The sequence below is a fragment of the Artibeus jamaicensis genome, unplaced genomic scaffold (genome assembly GCF_021234435.1).
Source record: "Artibeus jamaicensis isolate MK-2021 breed Jamaican fruit bat unplaced genomic scaffold, CSHL_Jam_final contig_76, whole genome shotgun sequence".
Taxonomy (NCBI): domain Eukaryota; kingdom Metazoa; phylum Chordata; class Mammalia; order Chiroptera; family Phyllostomidae; genus Artibeus; species Artibeus jamaicensis.
The window spans coordinates 2467861-2477529 of NW_026521954.1; positions in this window are offsets into that span (position 1 = coordinate 2467861).

Here is a 9669-nt window from a genome sequence, read left to right on the forward strand (position 1 = left end):
TTGGATTTATTGTTCAGGAAAATTCAAAATGATTTCTATTTTCAATCATCTCAATTGAGGGTGGGGTGCAGCTTTTTGTTATAGTTCAGGTGAGACACAAATTGTGCCACTAGAGAGCAGGGAGATTGGGTAAGCAGGTATATATATGAATATGGAAGTCCCCAGAGCAGCAGCTCTCAAACTTAAGCTACATCCAAATCAACCTGGAGGGCTTGTTAAACTAGATTGCTGGGCCCGCATCCAAAGCTCCTGTTTCATTTGCTTTTCTAATGACTTTCCAGGAGATGCTGAGGCAGCAGCTTAAGGGCTTAAGCCCTTTGAGCACCACTGCCCTGGACCATGACCTTCTTGTGGAGAAGGAACTGACTGGCCTTTTCTCTCTTTATGCTCAATGCCTGGTATACAATAGGTGTTCAATGTGTGCTTTTGAAAAAAAAATTGAATTACGTTGAAGTCAATCATCGCTGTTAGAAAAGCTATTCCAGAAGCATTCCATCACGTGTCGGCGACTGCATCAGTTCATGTTAAGGAAGAGAGCAAATCTTTAGGGGCTTAGTTCTCCCATTTCATCTCCTCCCACAAATTCTAACAAAGACAGAGACTCAGGTAACACTGTTTCTAACAACCAAATAGAGTCTAGCAATACCAATCATTTAAGAAAGATCTAGCCCTGCCCTGGCTGGTGTGGCTCTGTGGACTGAGTGCTGGCCTGCTAACAAAGAAGTTGTTAGTTCAATTCCCAGTCAGGGCACATGCTTGCATTGTGGGCCAGGTCCCTGACTATCAATGTATCTCCTAGACATTTTTGTTTCCCCCCTCCCTCCCTCCCTCTCTCCCTCTAAAAATAAACAAAATACTTTTTTAAAAAGATCTGGAATAAAAAAGCTTTGCCTGGAGTGACCACAAATTGTATATAATAGTTGTATGTTTGGGTTTCAAGTGATAGAAACACTTCTTTGAGCAACTTAGAAAGCAGAATTTACTGGTTTGCAGAATCTAAGAAGAGTTAGAACAACCAAATAGAGCAGGGCTGTGGTTGAGCCCAAAGAAAAACTGGAACCAGGGTCCTACAACCAGCCAGGGCCCCCCTTCCGGTCACTCTTGTCAGCCTCTCTTTCCACTTTGTGTTTGTGATCTGTCACTGTAGACTGGCTTTCTCCACATTACAACAAGTAAAATAAAAGAGACCCCACTCTGCTTAGACCAAGGGGTAGGGTCGCCTAAGAAAACGGCGTCATGCAGGAGCTCCAAACCGGGAGCTGCACTGCACATGTGATACTGCGCAGAAAACCACCCGGAGGCCCAGCAGACGCAGACGTGCCGTTTATTACTCACATTACCGGGGAGTGCACCAGCGGTGTGGCCGGTCTGGTTCTAGAGCAACCGCACCCCACCCAGCCTCGGTGCTACTTACCGGGTAACGGAGGGAGAGGGGAAGGAGGCGTTGTAGCGTGTGAAAACGCTACAGGGTTGTGATAGGCACAGGGGCCTTGAGGAGGCTGGGCGGGCCCCCACATACAGCCTGCTTCCCATGGTCCTACGGCTCCTCTCTGTTCTCCGAGTTGGAGGGGCCGTGTCTTGAGCTACCTCACAAATGGCATCTCCCGTAGTGGTCACGTGGACGAGGACGGGCGCAGGTCCCACAACAGCGAGCATTAGAAAGGTCAGCCACCGGTGCTTTTGCCCCGCGAACACCTATGTAAGTGTTGAACATGCGACCTCTTTCAGCAAACATTCTTCTACATCTTCTGTTCTAAACAGATGTTGTAAAGCCAGTGAAACACAAATACCAAGAGGTCACTGGAGAGCTGCTGAAGCCTCCAACCAAGAGGGAAAACCAGCCTGGTATTTGTGATGTACTTGAGAAATATTCTAAACTACAAATGGGGTATTAGAGCTTGGTGCTTCTTTAAATCATACCTTTACATGGTGGGGTGGATGGGATATAAGGCAGACGTTCTCTGAATCTATCAGTGATTTTCCAAGGATGTCATCATGGTTTTCCTTCTCCTCATTGACCCAAAGTCGTGATCAAAATTTCCCCCTGTGGCTAATTTAAACCTGAGATTTCGCATTGAAAATCCCAGAATGGGAGGCAGAGTCCCAAATAACATTGGGACAGTCAGGGCTAACCACTGTCATTTAGACATATGTGAAAATCGGCCCATTCCTTTCACTCTGTTGGTTCTGAACATTTTGTATGTTAAGTACTATAATGTCAGTTGCCCAGGGACACAGATTCTTCAGGAAAAAATTAAATCATAGCAAGCACTACAGTGCTGCTCTTACACAAGCTCATGAAATGCAAATTTACTTTGAAAATGAGTGAGGGTTTTGGGGTGTTTGTTTTTATTTTAATGTGGGCTCAGGTGCCATGTGGGGGGATGTGGTAACACCATAGTTTGCCTCCGCCAAACTGCCTCACCGTTGCTGGTTCTAGTGGACACGAACATTTTCAGCTGGTGACTGATGTGGTGCTTTTCCTTTGTGTGTGACAATCATTCCAGTAGAAATGGCTAGGGTTTCCCACTGTTTTTAGGCTGAAATTTAATGTTTACTTTCCTATATGCTCCACCTTCATGTTCCATTACTGTTAAAGGTGGAAAATCTAGCAGGCAGAGGAGTTCAAAATGTGTTATGCTTGATAAGAACTCGAAGGATGGATAAATAAAATCTGACAAGTGAAAAATCAGAAAAAGAAATCGGCAAGTGACAAAGCACACGATGAAAGCGTGAACATTGTCTTCAAACTGTGCAGTTGAGAGTAGAACAAAAAATAGAAGGTTAATGAAGCCCTGTGAAGCGGATGTTAATAACTAATAACAGAAGTAGAAGTATTGCAGCCGCTGGTACAAAACTCGCAGAACGAAAATAGTATTTACGGAGTACATCAAAGTGCATGGGTTATTATCTATGCAGCGGTTTACATTTCATATTCCCCTTCAAATTTAGACTTACCATTATTTTGTTATTTCCAAACACCATTTTAAAATACCATTATTGTGTTAATTCCAAAGAAACAGTGTCTTTATCTCATTCATTAAAGTTACCAACCATTACAACTCCTCATTCTGTGCCAGATCCTGAGATAATTGCTGGAGATATAACAACAAATAAAGTCAGGCTCCTGTTTTCCAGAAGTTCTCCATTTAGGCAGGAGACTGACATGCAAATAAGGACTTCAGAGGGAGATTACTAATACTTGTAACTTAATTGTCTCCTGCACATCTTAAGCATTAGACCGTTGAACCCTATCTTGTCCATGGCTGCCAGTACTCTAGGGGCCAACACAGGGAAAGCTGTAAAGAAAATGGGGGAAGAAATGTAATTAGAGGGAAAGATTTGGAAGAAAATTAACAAAAATGTATGCTGTAATTTTCAATGGTTGAGAAATTGTGTAGTATAAACTGTAATTTTTGATGGTTGAGAAACAGTATAGTATAAGGCAAGAGAGAGAGAGACAGAGGGAGGGAGGAAAGAAGAGGGAAGGAACAAAGGAAGGAAGGAAGAAAATACATATTTATAGAGAAATATTTGAGAGCTATTTATTTATTTATTTATTTATTTATTTATTTATTTTAACCCTCCCCTGAGGACATGGTTATTTTAGAGAGGGAGAGAAACACTGATGTGAGAGAGGAATATCAATCTGTGGCCTCTCGAATATGTCCCCATGGGGACCCAACCCGCAAACCAGGCATGTGCCTGGACCGGGAATCAAACCTGCGTTGTTTCCGCTTACCATACAGAACTCCAACCAACTGAGCCACACCGGCCAGGGCCAGGGCCCCTTTTATGATGGGTGGCTCAAGACTACCCAAGGAGACCCCATGGTGAATGCAGGAAGTGATGTGACCTTGCACAAGTGCGGCGGCTGGCCTCTGGCCGCCCCAGGTGTCCCTAAAGGAGGACCGTGGGCCCACGCAGGCCCCGGAGCCAAGGCACGTGGATGGAAAGCCAGGCCTGGTGTCTGCACCAACTGTTGTTCTTTATTTCAAAGAAGATTTTACGGATTTTAAATGCTAAAATAATTATAAAGCTCTCAAACATGGCTTCTGTGTTTTCAAAAATAAAATACGGGAGGCTTCCAGAATGAAGTGGCTGTGTTGGTGACATTTCTGAGCAGGATGGAGGGAGAGAACTACAGAAAAAAAGTATCCCAGAAAGAAGAAAAAAGTAGGCAGCAGGTCACAACTGAAGGCCCAGAATATTTCACTACGCACAAAATGTGAATTTTCAGTAGCATTTTAAGGACATTATCTTTTAAATCACGCTCATACAGACTGGGTTCATGAGACCATCTATAGTGAAGTACAATGTGTAGGTCAGATTTTAGTAAGTGATTAAGGTTATACATCACCTTTCCTGTTTATGTTTCACCGACATGGTGCCTCATGATGAAAAGCATAAGAATAGTTATGAATGTGTTCCTGAGATAAACACAGGCTGAGGGCTGGACCAGAGACCCAGAGTGACCTTGAACATCCCCAGGAAGGATGTGGAATAAGAGAGGCTTGTTGGCCCTGGCTGGTGTGGCTCAGTCGGTTGGAGCATCGCCCCCTAACCAAAGGGCTGCAGGTTTGATTACTGGTCCAGGTACGTGCCTAGGTTGTGGGTTTGGTCCCAGTCTGATGGGCACTCTCTCCTGTCATATGGGAGGCAACCAATCGATGCTTTTCTCTTGTGTCATTCTTTCTCTCTCTCCCTTCTCTCTCTAAAAGCATGAAAAAGTGTCCACCGGTGAGGGTTAAAAAACAAAAGGAGGGTTGTCGGTTCCTGGAATTTCAATGCAGTCTTCACACATCTTAACTCAGGGAGGGGGGCAGCACTGAGGAGAATCAATGTGATTTCTTCCTGGTGCAGCCCCCGGGGTGGGTGGTGGGAACTGCCGTTGGTTGGTTTATGGAAGATAATAAGGGAATCCTGTGACCAGTGAACACGTTGCATCTCCTTATTAAATGTGTGAATTTTCTGTCGCTGCATAACAAATCACAAACCCAGAGACTCAGATCAACACCCACTTTTTTGCACATATTTCCCAGGTCAGGACATCTAGCATGGTGTTACAAGAGGGCTTTCAAGGCTGAAATGTAGGTGTCAGCTGTGTTTTTCCGGGGGCTCAGGGGAAGAGTCTGCCTCCTGCGGCTCTAGAATTTAGATCCTCACGTCTTGCTGACCATTAGCTGAGGCCTGGGCTTGGCTCCGGGCGACTGCCCACATTCCTTTGACGGGAAAGCCCAGGCCTAATTGAGGACTAGGTCAGGCCAACTGAGGATAATCTATCTTAATGCCAATTTATTTGGGACCTTAATTACATCTGCAAAGTCCCTTCAAAGCAGCATCTAGATCAAGTGTTTGACTGCATGCCTGGGAGAAGGCACTTGTATGCCAAGGGCTGGGAGTCTTAGAGGCCATTTAGGAGTTCGGCCTGCGACAGACTACTTAGGAACATTCTCCAGCGTAGCTAAGTGGTTCTCCAGGGCGGTGGCACCCACCCCAAATGGACGCGTTGGAAATCCGTGGGCACTTTGCTGCTGCAATCATGGTGAGGACAAGGGGCAGGTCTCACTGGGGCTGGGCTGAAAGGACAGCCCCACACAGGGAGGAAGTGTGCCGCACCTCACACCATTTTGGGGCGTCCTGTAGGCACCCACCCACCTTGATGGAAAAGCCTGTGCATCATTTTCTGAACTTCTCTATATTGCAGTTTTAAACTCGTAGAGATAGAAGGGACTTCAGTGAGCTTTGAGACTATTTAATTCTTTTTTTTTTAAATGAGGAAACAGACAAAAAAAGGAAAGAGGAATTAATGTCACCCCCCTAGTTAATGTCAGTGCTGGGACCAGGCCCCGTTCTCATAATGAAAGTGTCCGATCTGTCTCTGTGAAACTACTGGGAAGTAAAGTTAACGTGAGTGTTGAGGAAAATGCTTTCCTAAAGAGCTGAGATAGCAATTTAATGTTAGTTAACTCCACTGTCTTTCTAATGTTAAGATGGATTTGAAAGCAAGGTTGACTGTATCAAAGCCATTTTATTTGGGATAACACATCTAACTCAACACCAGCAGAGGAAGCACTCACTTAAACTTACAATTTAAAATTCTTAATGCTTATTTCTATTATGATAAAACAGGACCTGGGCAAAATTACGAATAGCCCAAAAAGCAATTCACATGGCTCACTTCAGCCAATTTATCCGGGGGCTGGTCAGTCCTGCCCAAAACTGTGGGCCAAAAGGCAGGCCTGAGTACTGCTATCACACATGCCTGTCTTGCCCCGAAAGGTCCATTTTTCTTTCCTAGCAAAACGCTGTTCAAATCTACTTAGCTACAAAATTGCCATAAGCTTTCCTATGCTGCCACCTACTGCATATAACGAGAATAGTTTTGAATAGAGCTTTTGTCTTCTATTATTCAGAGCGTTTGGACGAGACCAGGGAATTGTTCAAATATTGATGTTTTGTACTAGGAGGGAACATTATCCATTATCATTTCTCCTGCTGAGACGTCTCTACTTGTCTTTCTCCTTTGTTCATGCTCAAACACACGCCTCAACTCTTAGTTTATACTAATATAATTTCAAGGCATGCTCACTATAAACTAAGCTCTATGTCCCTTTTCTTAACTATCCTCGCAATCCTGTAGGAGGTCCTGTTCCCTGACCACAAAGGAAACTCACAGCAAACCATCCTTAATCACGTCAGACCACACCTTGCTCCTTAGTGAATGTCCACCCAAGTCAAGAAATCCAACAGGTGAATGACTTACTGCTACTATCCAATGAATTAATAAGATCATGTCATTCAAGGGACAAAGTGTCACGGAGCACATCAAGACAGCATTTAATGTGGCCGGGTGTGCAGGAACAGGGACACTCTCCAAACAAGCTGAGGTTTAGAACATGGAGATGATTATTTAGAGTTTAAAGCAGCTTTATAATGGAGGCTGTCGGAAGCAGAACAGAGCCAAAGACAGAAAATGAAGTTAATAATTTGTACTGGCTTCAGTGATAAAGAAACTCCAGAGTAAGCTAGAATTCACCAGCAGACGCTCAGCACAAAATTCTCAGTCCTAGGGGAAATACTTAAGCTTCTTTAATTATAAAAGTAACAAAGTAGGTTTAGAAAGCTTAGAAAATGAGCATATGAAGTTAAAATCGCCCATAATCTCAATGTCCAGAGACGGGACAGACCCATGTTTTCAAGAAATGGCAGATGTCACAGGACGCACAAAGCAGGAGGCTGAAGGGCCTATTAAAGGGCGGGGTCCTGGAGCTTAAACTGCACCTGAAGTCCACCTCTTCCAGCAATCATCACGATTGTGGGCTGCTACAGCCAGTCTGCTTGGGTTTGAGTATCACCAGCATCCTTTACAGCCGGGTGACCTTGGGTGAGTTGCTTAAGCTTCACTGTGCTTTAGTTTTTACCTGAAAAAGTGTCAATCTTGTACAATGACTGAGTTTAACTTAGCATATAGTAAACATTTAGTTAGCTATTATGGTCCTGTCTTTTCCAAACATATGTATACGCATTTTATAAAAACAATCTCACTGGTTTCATGAGTGAATATTTTTCTAAAGGGCTCTGTAAGACAGTCCAAGTACTATATACTGAACAGATGTAAAACCTAGATTCAACTAGACATTCTGGGTGTTAGTTAAAAGGGGATCCTTAGCGTCAGGGGGCTTGGCCTGTGGAAAGCACTACACAGTCACCTTCATCATGGAAGACCAGTAACACTCTAAGGAGTGAGCTCACTGGCCATAGATCTTTGATGAGATCTATGATAACAATTAAGAGGGCTTGCTGGGTAAACAAGGGCTTCTGAGTTGCACAACTCTGTGGGGGGACTGCCTTCATATGGAATAGTCAGTGGTACTTGCCCCCCCACCCCCGGGTGCTACATGGCCCAGGCCTCAGGGAGGCCAGTGGGAAGTTGGTGCTAGATGGAGTCTTCCGAAGTACAGGCCCTTCCCAGGCATCTTCTTTCTCTATTGTGTCTATTTGAACACAAAGCAAGGAAGATGAGGGGGAGGGTACTTCCTTAGCCCAAAGCGGAGCTCAAAGACAGATCTGATAAACCGGAAAGCCTGATGTACTGACTCCCAGCTTTAGGAAGTCACTCCATGGTCCAAGTCCCAGGGACTGACAGAGCGAACCTGGGGATGTTACTGAGCCTCCGTGCCTATTTCCTCAGTAAAACCAAAATTTCTCTGTACCTCCAGGGGTGCAATGACCCACACACGTCAGCCATTGTATAACCCTCCATAGTGCAGCATGCAAAGCATTTGAATATGCTTCTCACACATGAAGCATGAAGTCTTACAAACACCACCACTAAACGTAGCTGTGTTTCTGAGGCCAAAAGCAACCTTTACCAGCTCCTATTAGCAGAAACAAGCCTTGTTTTGTTTCCTTCCCACAATATCCAAAGCGGCTGTACAGAAGGCACACACCCAGTGAAACTTGACAACCTACGCCTCTGGTTTTCATTCTAAGTAATTAGAATCACCTGAATCACTACAGATTTAGTTTTCCAAGTTAAGAGAATGTTACAGTGTGGGGGTGGGGAGGGAGGCAGCAAAGGGGGAAATATTAGGACACCTGTAATAGCAATAAACAATAGAAAAAGGAAAAAAATATAACAACTTCCAACAGTTAAAAACAAAAAAATGTCAACCGCAGTGATCACTTTACTCCTAGGAACCAATATATTCTTCCCCGAGAAGCTGGCATTGCCACAGAGTGACTGGGGCTGAGAACTTAGACACAGCTGAGACCTGCTGTCTGGACCCCTGGCAACAAGCAGGGTGATGAAGCTCTTCTGTGAGGCTCACGGGGAGAGCGGGATGCACGGGCTTTCTTCCCCACTGGCCTCCATTCCTGTTAACTAGAAAGGCACTGTTACTGCACATTCAAGTATCAGCTGTTGAGAATGGATGCCACTTAATCTTTAATGTGCATGTGTGTCCTTATCCATAACACAGTAAGACTTAACTAGAAATGGCAAAGACGTTTAAAAAAAAAAACAACCCAAAACCTAATTTCTAGAAAGCAAGGAATTGATGGGGGGCAGGGGGGACTACATGGACTGGGGATCATCAAACGGACACAGGAAGCAACTGAAACAATTCTCCGTGGTCAAAGCTGGAACAATTTCGGCAATAAAATGTTAGTACTGGGTGATAACTCAAAGCATAAAAATAAGTATCCATGAATTCATACTGACATAAGTGATCGAATAGAGAAGAGACAAACCTCCGTTGTAAAACAACTGCAATTTAGACACTCCACCCACAGGAGCTAGGGCGTAATTCCACTCCCCCGAGTGCGGGCTGCGAAGACAGCCTCCCACCAGGAGGGTCTGGAGGGCGGGGGGAAAGCAACCACAGTGGGAACACTTGACGACGGTCACCTCAGTCAGGTGATCAAGGTCAGTATCGAGAGCAGGAATCGTGTTGATAGCATGTACCCTATAAAGGTGATGAAAATGGCACTTCAGCTCTGTGGTCTTCCTCCCCCAGAACACCGAACCCCAGCCTCATTAGCAGAAAACCACCATTAGGGCAAATCCTTGTAAAGGAGCATCCTACAAAATAACGGACCAGTGCTCCCCAGAGCTGGCACGGTCACCAAAAGCACAGAAAGCCCGAGAAAGGACCACAGCCAAGG